At 44.7% G+C, this 19198-nt stretch overlaps 1 non-coding gene and 1 pseudogene across 1 annotated transcript; both read left to right on the forward strand.

The window, feature by feature from the left end:
• Positions 1 to 325: 325 nt before the first annotated feature.
• Positions 326 to 504, forward strand: LOC128923167 (5.8S ribosomal RNA). Its single transcript, XR_008472202.1, has one exon. It is a non-coding gene; the product is annotated as a 5.8S ribosomal RNA (ribosomal RNA).
• Positions 505 to 867: 363 nt separating this feature from the next.
• On the forward strand, positions 868 to 9717 carry LOC128923402 (large subunit ribosomal RNA; annotated as a pseudogene).
• Positions 9718 to 19198: the final 9481 nt, after the last annotated feature.

Here is a 19198-nt window from a genome sequence, read left to right on the forward strand (position 1 = left end):
CAACAAACCTTTAAACATATATAGTTGAACTTATTATTTATAAAAATAATATAAATGATAAGTTAATTTGTTCTCATTAACGTGTAATTCCTTAAAAATTTATAGAAATTAAATAAAATGTAATAAAAAAGGAATTACTGTTAAGGAATTACTATGTTGGACTAAGACATGCGCAACTTGTAAATGTTTGGGTTGAAAATTACAATTTATTGAAAGATGTTTTAAAATAATTTATATAATATACGAAAACGAAATGTAATATAATTGTTATTCTTTCAATAAATTAAAAACTCTTGACGTTAAATTAAAATAAACAAAAAATTATCACTCTAAGCGGTGGATCACTCGGCTCATGGGTCGATGAAGAACGCAGCTAACTGTGCGTCATCGTGTGAACTGCAGGACACATGAACATCGACATTTTGAACGCATATTGCAGTCCATGCTGTTAAGTACTTTAATGAATTTTAAAGTGCTGCTTGGACTACATATGGTTGAGGGTTGTAAGGCTATGTTAAATTAGTTGCTTATTCTTTTAGTCAATTAAAAGAATTTAAGCACATGGTATATTACTGGATTGTATTTTTCAATCCATAATATTAATAGCATAAAAAGAAATATAGAAAATATATTCTTGAACACCTCATATTTGAACGAAATTTTATAATAAATAAGAATCTTAGTATTCCCAAAAACAATAAAATTTCAATATTATTTCAAATAATATATACATTTAGAGGAACGTCTAGCATAAAATATTATTTTATTCTAGGATTGCCTTAAATGTAAAAAAGCAAGAAGATAATATTGTTGTTATAATGAAGTAGTACGCGGGATGAAAAGATTGAATATTTATTATTATGAAAATTATTGGTGTTAAGAAATAATTATGTATGTTTCTTTAAAATAGCAAAAAGCTAAAATATAAAATAAATATAAATATTTTTATACAACCTCAACTCATATGGGACTACCCATAGAGAATATCTTAATATCTAGTATGAGAAATTAACGATTTAAGTCCTTCTTAAATGAGGCCATTTACCCATAGATGGTGCCAGGCCCGTATAACGTTAATGATTATTAGAAAGATATTTCCAAAGAGTCGTGTTGCTTGATAGTGCAGCACTAAGTGGGTGGTAAACTCCATCTAAAACTAAATATAACCATGGGACCGATAGTAAACAAGTACCGTGAGGGAAAGTTGAAAAGAACTCTGAATAGAGAGTTAAATAGTACGTGAAACTGCTTAGAGGTTAACCCCGATGAACCTGAATATCCATTATGAAAAATTCATCATTATAACTGTGATATTTATAATATTATAGTAATAGTGTGCATTTTTTTCATATAAGGACATTGTAATCTATTAACATAATAAAATATTTATCAAAAGATCATTGGTGTTAAGTTTATTCAAATTAATTTGCTTTTAGCTTATTAACATAGAATAAATACTGATGATTTGATAAAGTGTTGATAGATTTTACATATATAATGCTTAAATTCTTTTGAATTTTACAATAATATTATTATCATTGATTTTAATATTAATTGTATGCATTTATATGATTAACAATGCGAAAGATTCAGGATACCTTCGGGACCCGTCTTGAAACACGGACCAAGGAGTCTAACATATGTGCAAGTCATTGGGTTATATTAAACCTAATGGCGAAATTAACTTAACTTTTATATAATGGGATTAATTTTTAGTGAAATATTTCACTATTAATTCAATCCCGGGGCGTTCAATATAGTTATGTATAATGATAATTTATTATTATTTATACCTCTAACTGGAGCGTACCTTGAGCATATACGCTGTGACCCGAAAGATGGTGAACTATACTTGATCAGGTTGAAGTCAGGGGAAACCCTGATGGAAGACCGAAACAGTTCTGACGTGCAAATCGATTGTCAGAATTGAGTATAGGGGCGAAAGACCAATCGAACCATCTAGTAGCTGGTTCCCTCCGAAGTTTCCCTCAGGATAGCTGGTGCATTTAAATATTATGTAAAATAATCTTATCTGGTAAAGCGAATGATTAGAGGCCTTAGGGTCGAAACGACCTTAACCTATTCTCAAACTTTAAATGGGTAAGAACCTCACCTTTCTTGATATGAAGGTTGAGGTTATGATATAATGTGCCCAGTGGGCCACTTTTGGTAAGCAGAACTGGCGCTGTGTCATGAACCAAACGTAATGTTACGGTGCCCAAATTAACAACTCATGCAGATACCATGAAAGGCGTTGGTTGCTTAAAACAGCAGGACGGTGGACATGGAAGTCGTAATCCGCTAAGGAGTGTGTAACAACTCACCTGCCGAAGCAACTAGCCCTTAAAACGGATGGCTCTTAAGTTGTATACCTATACATTACCGCTAAAGTACATGATTTATAATACAATTTCGGTTGGATTATAAATTTTGAAACTTTAGTAAGTAGGAGCGTACAATGGTGTGCATAGAAGTGTTTGGCGTAAGCCTGCATGGAGCCGCCATAGATACAGATCTTGGTGGTAGTAGCAAATAATCGAATGAGACCATAGAGGACAGAAGTGGAGAAGGGTTTCGTGTGAACAGTGGTTGATCACGAGTTAGTCGGTCCTAAGTTCAAGGCGAAAGCCGAAAATTTTCAAGTTTTAATGAAATTGTTGAGAATATATTATGTTTTCTTCATAGTAATTAGACACTTGAATAATTTTGAACGAAAGGGAATACGGTTCCAATTCCGTAACCTGTTGAGTATCCATTTGTTATTAAAAATGGGCTTTGTGCTCATCCTGGCAACAGGAACGACCATAAAGAAGCCGTCGAGAGGTATCGGAAGAGTTTTCTTTTCTGTTTTATAGTCGTACTACCATGGAAGCCTTTCGAAGAGAGATATGGTAGATGGACTAGAATAGCATGACATTTACTGTTGTGTCGATATTTTCTCCTCGGACCTTGAAAATTTATGGTGGGGTTACGCAAACTTCTCAACAGGCCGTACCAATATCCGCAGCTGGTCTCCAAGGTGAAGAGTCTCTGGTCGATAGAATAATGTAGGTAAGGGAAGTCGGTCGTAGCAGAGTGCCATGTGCTATCAGCCATGTTGCTGCCATGAAGGCAGTGACGGCCGAGTTAAACGCCTTAGTGTTTGGGGCTAAAGACTTTGAGGTCACTACCGCGAAGGGGCTGATGGAGCTTGCCTCGAAGTACGAGGCGCTCCTGATGACGGTAGTAACCGAGAATGCCCATCTTCGCGGTCAGGTTGACGCTCTCAGGGGGGGTTGTGGGGGATATATTCCCCAACCGAAGAGGTCGGTTGTGGGTTTGGCTCCGGCTGAGTCGGTGCGTGCGCCTCCAGCACCTGTGTTAGAGGCGATTGCTCCGGCATTGCCGAAGCCTGTGGAGACGTGGTCGGTGGTGGTGCGCAGCAAGGCCCCGACGACTTCCTCTAAGGAAGTCATCAAAAAGGTGGTGAAAGAGGTGGGACCTTCCCTCGGAGTGCGAGTGCACGAGGTGAAGCCGATTAAGGGTGGTGGGGTGGTTATTCGCACACCCTCTGTCTTAGAGAGGGAAAAGGTGGCGAATAATGCCAAATTCGGGGAGGTGGGATTGAATGTGACTGTGAACCGGAAGTTGGGTCCGCGGGTTGTGGCTCAGGGGGTTCACACCGAAATCTCCCATGATGACTTCATGAAGGAGCTCTTTCGGTTGAATCTCCAGGACATCAGCCCTGAGGCACGAAAGTCAGATGTGCGGATGGTCAGTCGGCCCTGGAAAGTGGCCGCTGATGGTAGCAGCAACGTTGTCCTTGAGGGTTCGGACAAATCAATGTCCGCCCTCTTGGAAGCGGGAAGGTGCTACATAAAGTGGTTTTCCTTCTGGGTTCGACCGGATACCCCTGTTGCTGGCTGCTTCCGGTGTATGGGTTTTGACCATAGAGTGGCTGAGTGTAGGGCCAAATCAGATGTCTGTAGGAGGTGCGGTCAGGGAGGCCACAGAGCTGCCGGTTGCGTCAATGCACCCCATTGTCGCAACTGTGCATTTAAGGGTAGGCCAGCTGGGCATCTTATGATGTCCGCTGTCTGCCCGATATACTGTGGCCTTGTTGAGCGCGCCAGACACTGATATACCCCCCATCAGCTAAATTGTCAGGGATCGTATGCCGTGATGTGTGAGTTGGGGGGTTGTATGCTTGAGGGTGGGTGCGGCATTGCCTTACTCCAGGAGCCCTACACCACCAATGGTGTGGTTCGGGGTCTTCCTGGCGTTTTCAGGGTTTTTACGGACCTTGGGGGTAATGCCGCAATTGTTGTGACTGATCCAAACTACGATTGCGTAATGTTGGATTCGTCGCAACAGGGGGTGTGTGTTTCAGTAGAGGGGGAGTTCGGTATAATGATTGTCGCTAGTTTGTATTGCAAAATTAGCGAGCCCCTAGAGCCCTACCTGGGCTACATGGATAAGCTGCTACTACTGGGGAGTAGTAGCCCATTTGTCCTAGGGTTGGATGCGAATGCCTCGTCCTCGATGTGGTTTAGTAAGGTATCCAGACATTCGTCTGGATATCAAAGCCACATCCGAGGCGAGGTATTGAGTGAATGGGTGGTGGCTTAGAGCCTCCACATTTTGAATGAGCCGAGTGAATGGTTTACGTTTGAGGGGCCTAGGGGCATGAGTGATATTGACGTAACGTTAATGAACGAGGCAGCAAGGAGAGCGTTTGACGTCAGTTGAGAGATTAGGGGAGGGTGGGGATTGAGTGACCATAATTTGATACAAATTGTGGTTTCTCCGCAATCCCCACCCTCGGCGTACGTGGGTCCATTGCGGCGATGGCGTACCTCTGGTACTGACTGGAACCAATATGGACAGAATGTAAGGGAAGCGGTATTGGAAATACCGCTTAGTGAGTTTGAGGAACTGGGGTGGACGAGCACATTGCTCGGCTGTATGAGTTGGTCTGGTGTGTTAATGATAGGGTTTTCAGGAAATATGATAGTTCTAGGATTAGGAAAATTAAGTGGTGGACGAATGAGTTAACCTTGAAGAGGAGGACTGTCCGGCGGTTGAGACGAAAGTTTCAGCGTGCTCGGCGGTCCAATTCGGATAGGTTATCCCAGATCAGATATGATTTTAGTTGTGCGGTTAGAGAGTATAAGGATATGTTTGTGAGAATAAAAGAAGAGGAATGGAGGAGCTTTGTTGGGGGAATACCTGTTCCTCCACTAGAAGATGAGGAGTTGGGATACGCCTTTGGCCTGGTTAGGTCTAAACGGTCCCCAGGTTTTGATGGTTTGAACGGAGAGATGTGCAAAAGCTTGTGGAAGTTCATTCCGGAATCCTTGAGGCCATTTATAACAAGTGCGTCTGGGAGATATTTTCCACGTGAGTGGAAAAGTGCCAGGGTCGTCCCTCTCCTGAAGTCCCCTGATAAGATCAGGAGTGATCCTCGTTCTTATCGGGGCATCAGCCTTCTTCCGGTGCTTGGAAAAGTACTGGAGAGGGTTATGGTGGAACGACTTCAGGAGCTAACGCGGGGTATGTGGTCGGATAGGCAGTATGGGTTCAGGAAAGGACGCAGTGTGGAAGATGCGTGGATGTATGTGCAGAATGTTGTTAGGGAGAATGTCAACAAGTATGTCCTAGGCATATCTGTTGACTTCAAGGGGGCATTCGATTATCAGATCTGGGATCGAGTGATAGAACGGTTAGAGGAACTTGGCTGTCCGGAAATTAGTCTCTGGCGAAGCTACTTTTCGGACAGAAAAGCCTCTATCGTTGGAATGAATGGAAGTGTGGAGATTGGAGTGGCTCGTGGCTGTCCACAGGGATCCATCTGTGGTCCATATATATGGAACCTCATGATGGACTCTCTGCTTGGGCAGCTCCAACCACTCTGTAAGTGTTGTGCGTATGCGGACGACCTTCTTCTCTTTGTTGAAGATCGTTCAAGGCGTGAGTTGGATCGGGTGGGAGGACAATTTTTAGAAATTGTCCACAACTGGGGGATAAGTGTGGGTGTAGACATCACGATGGACAAAACGGTGACAATGCTTTTAAAAGGCAGACTGTCACCGGGGCGTCCACCGGTTGTCCGAGTGAATGGGGTCGGCATCAGGTATGTGACGCAAGTCAAGTACCTGGGGTTGACCATGAGTGAAGGAATGTGTTTTACTCCACACTTGGTGAGTGTGAAGGTGCGACTGCAGGCGGTCGTAGGTAAGGTTATGCGCGTTTTACGGAGTGATTGGGCCTCGGACGTCGTGCTGTTCGCACCATATACCGCGGCTTGTTTGTGGCCTGTGCCACTTATGGAGCTGCTGTATGGTGGCGAACTGCCACGACGGTCTTCAGTCGCCGAAGGCTCCTCTCCGTCCAGCGTTGCATGATGCTCGCCTGTCTGCCTGTATGTCGCACCGTTTCTACGGATGCGTTGCAGGTGTTACTAGGTGCGCCCCCTCTTGACCTGGTTGTCATACAGCGTGCTGTATCATTCAGATTAAGAAGGGGTCTGAGTGTGTCATTGCTGCGGAATGAATTTATTTACGATGATGATGTGGAGAGGGAGGGATATCTAGGGAGCAAGAGGCTTCTAGATGATAGGGTCAGGTGTAGGTGGCAAGACCGTTGGGACAGTAGTCTCAATGGTCGGGTGACTTATGAGTACATCCGGGACGTTAGGTATGTAGAAGGAAACCCAGACTTCAGATTTTGTCTAAGTCTGGGTTTCCTGCTTACGGGGCATGGGCCTCTTAATGCATTCTTGCATAAGGGGCACCTTGCAGATAGTCCAGAGTGTATGTGTGGGGCGTGTGTTGAGGATTGGGTGCATGTTATAGCGGAATGCCCGATGTACTCAGACATTAGGGACCTCGGGGTATGGGGATTAGTTGGACTGATGGACGGTTAGATGTTAGTGGTGTGATCTCCACTAGTCGGAATGCCGAACAGTTAGGGTCGTTTGAAAGATTTGCGCGCGTGTTGTTCAGGCGGCGAAGACAATTGGCTGAAGACCGGGGTTAGCTTCTGGTATGAAAGGTGTATGAATTGGATGAGAGAATGGGATTCAATCCCTGGTCACCAGTCCAGAGCTGTATGGAAGCTCAACTGGTAGTAGTTTCGGCAGGAGCCCTTGGAGCTCGCTCCAACCTGCTCATGCGGACTGGCCCCTCGGGGAGTATCGTGGTGGTTGTGGTTCAATACCCAAATGCGGGGAGAGTGACTTTGGTCACTCAATGTGGAGTTGCATTGCAACCGGGTGCCGGACCCAAAGTACGGCAGAGGTTTTAGATAGGCCTCGAACCCCACCAAGGTGGTTAGTGTGTCCATTCCACACGCCAATTGGTACCGAAAAATGCGTAGCATTTTCGGGGCGCTGATCATCGCATTGATTTGATCCGCTGTGCTTTTGAGCACCGTGGAGTAAGGCCGTCGTCAGCAGGTACCCACGTTAATCCCACCGGACGGTGTCCCTATCTACTGTCTAGCGAAACCACAGCCAAGGGAACGGGCTTGGAATAATTAGCGGGGAAAGAAGACCCTGTTGAGCTTGACTCTAGTCTGACAGTGTAAGGAGACATAAGAGGTGTAGCATAAGTGGGAGATATATAATTTCGGTTATGTATCAACAATGAAATACCACTACTCTTATTGTTTCCTTACTTACTTGATTAAGTGGAACGTGTATCATTGCTTAGCCATTATATGGGTATATTTATATATCTTATGGTATTGGGTTTTGATGCAAGCTTCTTGATCAAAGTACCACGAGTTTGTTATATAATTGTAAACATATTTTCATGAAATGATAGCATTTCGGTGTTATTGTTATAATTAAAATTTGGTATAACTCCAACACTCAGGTATGATCCAATTCAAGGACATTGCCAGGTGGAGAGTTTGACTGGGGCGGTACATCTCTCAAATAATAACGGAGGTGTCTCAAGGCCAGCTCATTGCGGACAGAAACCACACATAGAGCAAAAGGGCAAATGCTGACTTGATCTCGGTGTTCAGTAAACACAGAGACAGCAAAAGCTCGGCCTATCGATCCTTTTGGTTTAAAGAGTTTTTAACAAGAGGTGTCAGAAAAGTTACCACAGGGATAACTGGCTTGTGGCGGCCAAGAGTTCATAGCGACGTCGCTTTTTGATCCTTCGATGTCGCCTCTTCCTATCATTTTGAAGCAAAATTCACCAAGCGTTGGATTGTTCACCCATTCAAGGGAATCTCGAAATGCATAAAACCTTGCAGTCTTATTTAAAAAATAGAAAGTTTACTGTCAAAGTAGGAGACTTCATATCTGAAGAACGACCAATAAGAGCTGGTGTACCTCAGGGCAGTGTTTTAGGGCCAACTCTATACATAATATATACAGCAGACCTTCCAACAGCTAGTAATATTTTGACATCAACTTTTGCGGATGACACAGCTTTAGTGAGCCGAAACAAATGCCCAATTATAGCATCAAAAGTATTAGGAGCGCATTTGATTTTTGTCGAAGAATGGCTAGCAAACTGGCGTATAAATGTAAACGAACAGAAGTGCAAGCATGTTACATTTTCTCTAAGACCAAAAACGTGTCCGGCAGTTAAAATGAACAATATTTTAGTACCCCAAGCGACTGAAGTAACATATCTTGGTATTCACTTGGATAGAAGGCTCACGTGGAGAAAACACATATCGATCGTGGAGAGCAGCACATTTAAATTGGCTTTTAAATAAAAATTCAAAACTTAGCCTAGACAACAAAGTTATATTATACAACGCGGTCATAAAGCCGATTTGGATGTACGGCATCCAACTGTGGGGTACGACCTGTGCAACCAATATCGATATAATTCAGAGATTCCAATCAAAAATGCTTAGAACAATCACGTGCTCACCATGGTATATGCGTAATGAAAATATCCATAAAGATCTTGGTATTCTCATGGTAAAGAAAGAAGTAGAGAACAGCAGAAATAAATATTTGTCCAAACTCCGCGATCACCCAAACCCATTGGCTAATGCTTTATTACATTCTTGTAATCAATCACGTCTAAAAAGAAGAGATATGCCAGCACACTGAGGAGCAACGTTTCACCAAAACAACTCAATCAATTGGTTGAGCTTGTCTAGTTTTAATTAGAATTAAGATTTTATAACTTATTGTTAGGCTCCAAAAAGCAGATTCAATAAATAAAGAATTATATGAAAAAAAAAAAAAATTCAAGGGAACGTGAGCTGGGTTTAGACCGTCGTGAGACAGGTTAGTTTTACCCTACTAATGACAATTGTTATTGCGACAGCATTCCTGCGTAGTACGAGAGGAACCGCAGGTACGGACCAATGGTACAATACTTGTTCGAGCGAACAGTGGTATGATGCTACGTTCGTTGGATTATGCCTGAACGCCTCCAAGGTCGTATCCGTGCTGGACTGCAATGATAAATATGGGGCAATTGCATTGTATGGCTTCTCTAAACCATTTAAAGTTTATAAATTTTATTTATAAACGACAATGGATATATGTGATGCCAATGTTATTTGTAACATAGCAAATGCGGGAGGATTAAATATCACCTGTATGACGCGCTAGTTACTTATTAAAACATTATTTAATACAATATCAATGCCTAGAATCAATTGTAAACGACTTTGGTAACGGGCAAGGTGTTGTAAGTGGTAGAGCAGCTGCCATACTGCGATCCACTGAAGCTTATCCTTTGCTTGATGATTCGATCAAACTGTTTATAAATTATTTATATGTATATATATATGTGTGTGTTGTAATATACATACCGTATATATTTATATTATAAATAATTTATATATATGTATATATATGTATTTTTTTTAATGTATATATATATAATATAGAAGAAAAATCTAAGTTTAACATTATTAATTAAGTTTAATAGTAATAATTTAGATTAAGTATTTTATATTATTATGTATTGAAAAAAATAAAAAATATATAATATATGTAATATATAAATATTTATGTTATATTAACATACTTGTTATATATATTTATTATTTTTAACAGTTTTTTGAGAATCTTCATAAATTAATTGAATATAAGAAAACATTTTTTTTTTTTTTGAACGCGAAGTACTTTATTTTCTCAATATTCATTGAGAACATAAGGTAGTGTTATAGATTGTTATCAAACGACTATTACAATATACTGAAAAACAATTGAAATATACAAAAATTAATATATAATGGTATATTGTATAGTTGTTAGAGAGAATCTTAACATAAAGATACAGATTTTTGAACGCAAAGTACTTTAATCAATATTCATTGAGAACATAAGGTAGTGTTATAGATTGTTATCAAACGACTATTACAATATACTGAAAAACAATTGAAATATACAAAAATTAATATAATGGTATATTGTATAATATAAAAACTATGTTTGGTTAAACGGCGGAAATAAAAATGATTATATTTACGTAGCCAAATGCATCGTCATCGTATTAGTGACGCGCATGAAGGAATTAAGGAGATTCCTACTGTCCCTCTAATTGGAGTTGTTTGTAGAACCTCGAAGTGAACGGACGTGTGACTTATGAGTACATTCGTGATGTTGGGTTTGTTGGGGAAAACCCAGATTTCAGATTCTGTCTGAGTCTGGGTTTCCTACTTACGGGGCATGGGCCTTTGAATGCTTTTTTGCATCAGAGGCACCTCTCTGATGGAATGGAATGTATGTGTGGGGCGCGTGTTGAGGATTGGGTGCATGTTATTGCTGAATGCCCGATGTACTCGGACATTAGGGACCTTGGGGGTATGGGGATTAGTTGGACTGATGGACGGTTAGATGTTAGTGGTGTGATCTCCACTAGTTGGGATGCCGAACGATTAGAATTATTTGGTGTGTTTGCGCGTGAGGTGTTTAAGCGGCGAAGACAATTAGCTGGAAACTAAGTATAGTTTCTTTGTGTGAATGGTGTGTGTATTGTGTGTGTATTGGATGAGAGAATGGGGTCCAACCCCTGGTCACCAGTCCAGAGCAGTATAGAAGCTCAACTGGTAGTAGTTTCAACTACGAGGTCTGACCGGAGACTTAATTCTGGTACCACGGGGAGTAGGAGCCCTTGGAGTTCGCTCCAACCTACTCGTGCGGACTGGCCCCTCGGGGAGTATCGTGGTGGTTGTGGTTTAATACCCGAATGCGGGGAGAGTGATATTTGTCACTCAATGTGGAGTTGCATTGCAACCGGGTGCTGGACCCAAAGTACGGCAGAGGTTTTAGATAGGCCTCGAACCTCACCAAGGTGGTTAGTGTGTCCATTCCACACGCCAATTGGTACTGAATAATGCATTGCATTTTTCGGGGCGCTGATCATCGCATTGATTTGATCCGCTGTGCTTTTGAGCACCGTGAGGTAAGGCCGTCGTCGGCAGGTACTCACGTTAATATTGGCTTTAGATGTCCCTCTAATTCATTCGATTGTAGAATTTCAGATTGTTCAGACGTGTTTTCGTTTCTGTGCGTTTTCTGTGTCGTGAATTTTGTGTGAATTGGTGTTTTTTGTGTGGGAGCCCTCAGCATTGGATGTAAGTACATTCATTTTGACTATTTGTGTATTAGTTTGTGATTTGTGGTAGTTTTTTAGCGCATTTGCATACATATTTACGCATTAGTATATTAATATATACGTGTGTGTATATATGTGTGTTTTTCATAAAAAATTTTCATTTTCAATATATGATCGATTGTATGTGTAGATAAAGTTTGTCAGTACGTGTATACTTTTTCTGTAGTTGGCTTTGTGTATTTTTACGTTACTGCAAGTGTTTGAATATATATACAATTGTATGTATATTTTCTCATTTGTTAGTTTGTGTGTGCATATCATAGCTGGCTTTTGAAAATTTTTACATTGCGGCAGGTGTTTATTTATATACGTGTAGTTGAGTGTATTTTTGGAAATTTGAATTTGTGTTTGTGAAAAGAAAATTTGTTTGAGCAAGTGTTTTTTGTGTGACGTAATTTGTTTTTCGTTTGTTGTTTTTTTGAGCACAGGTGTTTTTTGAGCACAGGTGATTTCGTGCACAGGTGTTTTTGAGCATAGGTGTTTTCGAGCACAGGTGTTTTTGAGCACAGTTGCTTTCGAGCACAGTTGTTTTCGAGCATAGGTGTTTTCGAGCACAGGTGTTTTTGAGCACAGTAGTTTTGTGTGTGTAGGCGCGTGTTAGGTAGTACCTTTTGGGGTTTACGTGGTTTACCCACATTGTTAGCGTGGGTGCTGACTCTCATAGAGTCTCAGTGTTTTCTGTGTTTGTTGTTTTTCTGCTTTTTGGTTTTTCTGCCAGTGAGTGTTGTGTCGAGTGTCTGGTACTGAGTTGCCACTTGTTTCCGGGGGGATTGGGCAGGTTTTGCTCAAAGGGTGCCGGTGTCTGTCCGAGTGTTAAAGGTGCTGATTTTTGTTTAGACTGCGTTCGTAGCTGTTAACCTTTGACCTACAGTGCGATTTGGTTCAGCTCCACATCGGTTGGCTTGGAGCCGTTACGGGGACTTTGTTCTGTCCGGCGGTTTATTGGGTGACCAGTTCCAGACCGTTGGCTGGAGTTGTGGGTTGTGCCCTTGCGATTTCGCAATAATCGACTGCTTAGGTGGTAGCAGCTACTGGACGATTCTATTCTTATAGTTAGTTCCTTCAGTGCGTTCAGTCACACGTGTCTTGAGAGCAGCTGTTCCAAGTCTTGTCTGGTCGAGTGGCTTCTGTGCCAGTGTTTTGCCGGCGGATCAGCCTGCCTGGTGAAAGGCCGGAAGTAGAAATGCTTCCCTCACGGAGGAGAAGGGCTAAGCACCCTGCTGGGAATGAGGGGAAAGAGCTAGCGTTAGCAGTGGAGACCTCGTCGGCTGATGAAGGTACTGGACCTTCGGTTGGGTCCCCGCCGCGTTGGAAGGTTAGGATAGGATTGCCATCGTTGGTGATGTTAGGGGATGGGAGTAGTTGTGCTGATATGGGTGACACCGCTGAAGAAGTGGTTGTCCACCCTATTGTTAGCAAGCGTGGAGGTGTAGTAAGGATTAAGGGGAAGAAGCGCATTAAGGGTACTTCTGCAAAGGAGTGTCCTGTTAGCGCTGTTAAGGAGGGTGGAGAAAATGGTGGTGTGGTTGGGGGAGGCGCTATTAGCCATGTTGCTGCCATGAAGGCAGTGACGGCGGAATTAAACGCATTGGTGTTTGGGGTTGTAGACTTTGAGGTCACTACTGCGAAGGGGCTGATGGAGCTTGCCTCGAAGTACGAGGCGCTTCTGATGACGGTAGTAACCGAGAATGCCCATCTTCGCGGTCAGGTTGACGCTCTCAGGGGGGGTTGTGGGGGATCTATTCCCCAATCGAAGAGGTCGGTTGTGGGTTTGGCTCCGGCTGAGTCGGTGCGTGCGCCTCCAGCGCCAGTGTTGGAGGCGATTGCTCCGGCATTGCCGAAGCCGGTTGAGACTTGGTCGGTGGTGGTGAGAAGCAAGGCCCCTACCACCTCCTCTAAGGAGGTGATTAAGAAGGTCGTGAAGGAGGTGGGACCTTCCCTCGGAGAGCGTGTACACGAGGTGAAGCCGATTAAGGGTGGTGGGGTGGTTATTCGCACCCCCTCTGTTTTAGAGAGGGAAAAGGTGGCGAATAATGCCAAGTTCGGGGAGGTGGGGTTGGATGTGAGTGTGAACCGGAAGTTGGGTCCGCGGGTTGTGGTTCAGGGGGTTCACACCGAAATCTCCCATGATGACTTCATGGAGGAGCTCTTTCGGTTGAACCTTCAGGACATCAGCCCTGAGGCACGAAAGTCAGATGTGCGGATGGTCAGTCGGCCCTGGAAGGTGGCTGCTGATGGTAGCACCAACGTTGTCCTTGAGGGGTCGGACAAATTAATGTCCGCCCTTTTGGAGGCGGGAAGGTGCTACATAAAGTGGTTCTCCTTCAGGGTTCGACCGGATAGCCCAGTTGCTGGCTGCTTCCGGTGTATGGGTTTTGACCATAGAGTGGCTGAGTGTAGGGCCAAATCAGATGTTTGTAGGCGGTGCGGTCAAGAAGGACATAGAGCTGCCGGTTGTGGTAATGCCCCTCATTGTCGCAACTGTGCATTTAAGGGTAGGCCAGCTGGGCATCTTATGATGTCAGCTGTTTGCCCGATTTACTGTGGCGTTGTTGAGCGTGCCCTCTCCAGACACTGATGGGGGGGGTTTTTCAGCTTAATTGTCAGGGGTCGTATGCCGTTATGTGTGAGTTGGGGGGTTGTATGATTGAGGGGGGGTGTGGCATTGCCTTACTTCAGGAGCCTTACGCCACCAATGGTGTGGTTCGGGGTCTTCCTGGAGGTTTTAGGGTCTTTACGGACCTTGGGGTTAATGCTGCAATAGTTGTGAATGATTCCGGCTACGATTGTGTAGTCTTGGATTCGTCACAACAGGGGGTGTGTGTGTCTATAGAGGGGGAGTTCGGTAGAATGATTGTCGCTAGTTTGTATTGCAAATTTAGCGAGCCCCTAGAGCCCTACCTGGGCTATATGGATAAGTTACTACTTCTGGCGAGTGGTAGCCCATTAGTCCTAGGGTTGGATGCGAATGCCTCGTCCTCGATGCGGTTTAGTAAGGTATCTAGACATTCGTCTGGATATCAAAGCCACGTTCGAGGCGAGGTAATGAATGAATGGGTGTTGGCTAAGGGCCTTCACATTCTGAATGAGCCGAGTGAGTGGTATACGTTTGATGGGCCTAGGGGTGTGAGTGATATTGACGTGACGCTTATGAATGAGGCAGCAAGTAGAGTGTTTGATTTTAAGTGGGAGGTTAGAGGAGGGTGGGGTCTGAGTGATCATAATTTGATCCAAATTGTGGTTGCTCCTCGTTCCCCTCCTTTGGTGTGTGTGAGTCCATTGCGGCGATGGCGTACCTCTGGTATTGACTGGAACCGATATGGACAGAGTGTAAGGGAAGCGGTGTTAGAAATACCGCTTAGAGTGTTTGATGATCTGGAAGTGGATGAGCAAATTGCTCGGCTGTGTGAGTTGGTGTGGGGTGTGAATGACAGATTGTTCAGGAAGTGTGGAAGTTTTAGGGTTAGAAAAATTAAGTGGTGGACGCATGAGTTAACCTTGAAGAGGAGGACTGTCCGGCGGTTGAGACGAAAGTTTCAACGTGCTCGGCGGTTCAATTCTGACAGGCTGTCCCAGTTTAGGTATGATTTTAGTTGTGCGATGAATGAATATAAAGATATGATTGTGAAAATTAAAGAAGAAGAGTGGAGGAGTTTTGTGAATGACAATAGGGATGACCCCTGGGGTCAGGTCTATAAGATCTGCAGGGGTCGTAAGAGGGAGGATATCACCTCTCTTCGTGTTGGTGACACTGTGTTATCAACGTGGAGAGAGTGTGCTGGGGTTCTGTTAGGAGCGTTCTTTCCCAGGGCTGAGGTTCAGGCACCCCATGCACATGAGGTACCTGTTCCTCCATTAGATGATGGGGAGCTGGGATATGCCTTTGGCCTGGTCAGGTCTAAACGGTCTCCAGGTTTTGATGGTCTGAACGGAGAGATGTGCAAATGCTTGTGGAAGTTCATTCCGGAATACTTGGAGGTCATTTATGATAAGTGCATTTGTGAGGGATATTTTCCACGTGAGTGGAAAAGTGCCAGGGTTGTTCCTCTCCTGAAGTCTCCTGATAAGATCAGGAGTGATCCTCGTTCTTATCGGGGCATCAGTCTCCTTCCAGTGCTTGGAAAAGTGCTGGAAAGAGTTATGGTGGAACGGCTTCAGGAGCTAACGCGGGATTTGAGGTCGAATAGGCAGTATGGGTTCAGGAAAGGACGCAGTGTAGAAGATGCCTGGATGTATGTTCAGAATGCTGTGAGGGAGAATACCAACAAATATGTCCTTGGCATATTTGTTGACTTCAAGGGGGCGTTTGATTACCTAATCTGGGATCGTGTGATTCAACGGCTAGAGGAACTTAACTGTTCGGAAATTAGTCTCTGGCGGAGCTTCTTTTCGGACAGGAAAGCCTCTATCGTTGGTATGAATGGGAGTGTGGAGATTGGAGTGGTTCGTGGCTGCCCGCAGGGATCCATCTGTGGTCCATATATTTGGAACCTCATGATGGACTCACTGCTTGGGCAGCTTGAACCACTCTGCAGGTGTTGTGCGTATGCGGATGACCTGCTTCTTTTAGTTGAAGGCTGTTCGAGGTCTGAGATTGAAAGGGTAGGAGGGCAATTGTTGGAGATTGCTCATAATTGGGGTGTGGGTGTGGGGGTTGACATATCGATGGATAAAACGGTGACAATGCTCTTAAAGGGTAGACTGTCACCGGGGCGTCCACCGGTTGTCCGTGTGAATGGGGTCAGCATCAGGTATGTGACGCAAGTCAAATATCTGGGGTTGACCATGAGTGAAAGAATGTGTTTTACTCCACACTTAGTGAATGTGAAGCGGCGGCTGCAGGCGATTGTTGGTAGTGTCAGGCGCGTTTTACGGAGTGATTGGGGTCTCGGGCGTCGTGCTGTTCGCTCCATATATCGAGGTTTGTTTGTGGCCTGTGCCACTTATGTATCTCCTATATGGTGGAAGGTGGCTACGGTGGTTTCGGGTCATCGAAAACTTCTTTCTATACAGCGTTGCATGATGCTTGCCTGTTTGCCTGTATGTCGCACCGTTTCTACGGATGCGTTGCAGGTTTTATTGGGTGTGCCCCCTCTTGACCTGATTGTTTTACAGCGTGCTGTTTCTTTCAGGTTGAGGAGGGGTTTGAGTGTGTTATTGCTGCGGAATGAATGGATTTCTGACGATGATGTGGAGAGGTTGGGATATCTAGGAAGCAAGAGGCTTCTAGATGACAGGGTTAGGAGTAGGTGGCAAGACCGTTGGGATAATAGTCCTAACGGTCGTGTGACTTATGAGTACATTCGGGATGTTGGGTTTGTTGGGGAAAACCCAGATTTCAGATTCTGTCTGAGTCTGGGTTTCCTACTTACGGGGCATGGGCCTTTGAATGCTTTTTTGCATCAGAGGCGCCTCTCTGATGGAATGGAATGTATGTGTGGGGCGCGTGTTGAGGATTGGGTGCATGTTATTGCTGAATGCCCGATGTACTCGGATATTAGGGACCTTGGGGGTATGGGGATTAGTTGGACTGATGGACGGTTAGATGTTAGTGGTGTGATCTCCACTAGTTGGGATGCCGAACGATTAGAATTATTTGGTGTGTTTGCGCGTGAGGTGTTTAAGCGGCGAAGACAATTAGCTGGAAACTAAGTATAGTTTCTTTGTGTGAATGGTGTGTGTATTGTGTGTGTATTGGATGAGAGAATGGGGTCCAACCCCTGGTCACCAGTCCAGAGCAGTATGGAAGCTCAACTGGTAGTAGTTTCAACTACGAGGTCTGACCGGAGACTTAATTCTGGTACCACGGGGAGTAGGAGCCCTTGGAGTTCGCTCCAACCTACTCGTGCGGACTGGCCCCTCGGGGAGTATCGTGGTGGTTGTGGTTTAATACCCGAATGCGGGGAGAGTGATATTTGTCACTCAATGTGGAGTTGCATTGCAACCGGGTGCTGGACCCAAAGTACGGCAGAGGTTTTAGATAGGCCTCGAACCTCACCAAGGTGGTTAGTGTGTCCATTCCACACGCCAATTGGTACTGAATAATGTATTGCATTTTTCGGGGCGCTGATCATCGCATTGATTTGATCCGCTGTGCTTTTGAGCACCGTGAGGTAAGGCCGTCGTCGGCAGGTACTCACGTTAATATTGGCTTTAGATGTCCCTCTAATTAAAGAGCCGAAACCACATATATTTGCATATAAAAAAAAAACTAAGTTTGGTTAAACGGCGGACATAAAAATGAATATATTTACGTAGCCAAATGCATCGTCATTGTATTAGTGACGCGCATGAAGGAATTAAGGAGATTCCTACGTCCCTCTAATTGGAGTTGTTTGTAGAACCTCGAAGTGAACGGACGTGTTTGCGCATCATTGCGAGTTTTTAAAAGCGATTTTTAAAGTGTTTTTCAGTATTTCTGAAAGTGAAAAAATTTTTCGGTTTTTCCGGTCTGTCGGTAGCCTGTTGTGAAAATAGACACAGTGAGCAGGTACGTGAGGGATTATACACATCGTGTGTATTCCCAAAAGTGTGTGAGGATAGCGGCTTAGGCCATTAACTTGTGTGTGGATTAGTAAACAAAGTGTGGGATTTCCCAGCAGTGCGGGTATAGCGGCATCTGCCATTAACAAACCCTTGTGCAGTGCAGGTAGTGGAAGTGCGGTTGTCTGTATTGTGCGTGAGTGTTGTGTAGGAGAAATGCCTCCACCACGGAGGAGAGGGGCAAAAGCCCCAGCGGAGAGCGAAGACTCCGGGCCATCAATGGTCCAGGTGGAGTCATCGACCGATGAGGACGGAGTGGGGCAACCCTTACGGCCCCCACCCAAGAGGAAGGCGCGATTGGGTTCGCCACCACAGGCGAACTCGGGAGAGAGCGGGACGGATGGAGCACTCCAGAAGCTGTTTACGGTTGCAACCAAAGCAGCCGTAGACCAGAAGATGGCGGCGAAGGACATAGCCAGTGGAAGCAGGCAAGGTTGCCCAAACAGCAAGGTAGGGGGCAGCAAGGGGGGTAAAGGGGGTGCTATTGGGGGTGGGGGCCATGTTACGGCGATGAAAGCCGTAACAGCCCAGTTGAACGAGGTTGTGTTCGGGGCGAAAAGCCTCGAAGTCACAACGATGAAGGAACTCGTAGGGATCGCTTCTAAATATGAGGAGATTCTTATGAGTGTCCTGACGGAAAATGCTCATCTTCGTGGGCAAATTGAGGGATTGAAGGGGGGTTGTGGGACATCTTCCGTCCCTCGGAGCACAGCAGGGGCGGCTGCTGCTGCTCCCTCGGCGCCTGCCCCTCCGGCACCCGTGCTGGAGGCAATTGCGCCGACGATTCGAAGACCAGTAGAAACCTGGTCGGTTGTGGTGAGGAGCAAGGCTCCTGTGACTTCCTCTAAGGAAGTCATAAATAAAGTTGTTAAGGAGGTGGGGCCTTCACTGGGTGTTCGTGTCCATGATGTGAAGTCAATCAAGGGGGGTGGCGTAGTGATACGCACTCCCTCTGTTGCTGAGAGGGAGAAAGTGGCGAGCAACGCCAAATTCGGTGAGGTAGGGTTGGACGTTAGCGTCAATAAAAAGTTGGGGCCCAGGGTCGTTGTACAGGGTGTACATACGGA

Source organism: Zeugodacus cucurbitae, chromosome X (genome assembly GCF_028554725.1).
Source record: "Zeugodacus cucurbitae isolate PBARC_wt_2022May chromosome X, idZeuCucr1.2, whole genome shotgun sequence".
Taxonomy (NCBI): Eukaryota; Metazoa; Arthropoda; class Insecta; order Diptera; family Tephritidae; genus Zeugodacus; species Zeugodacus cucurbitae.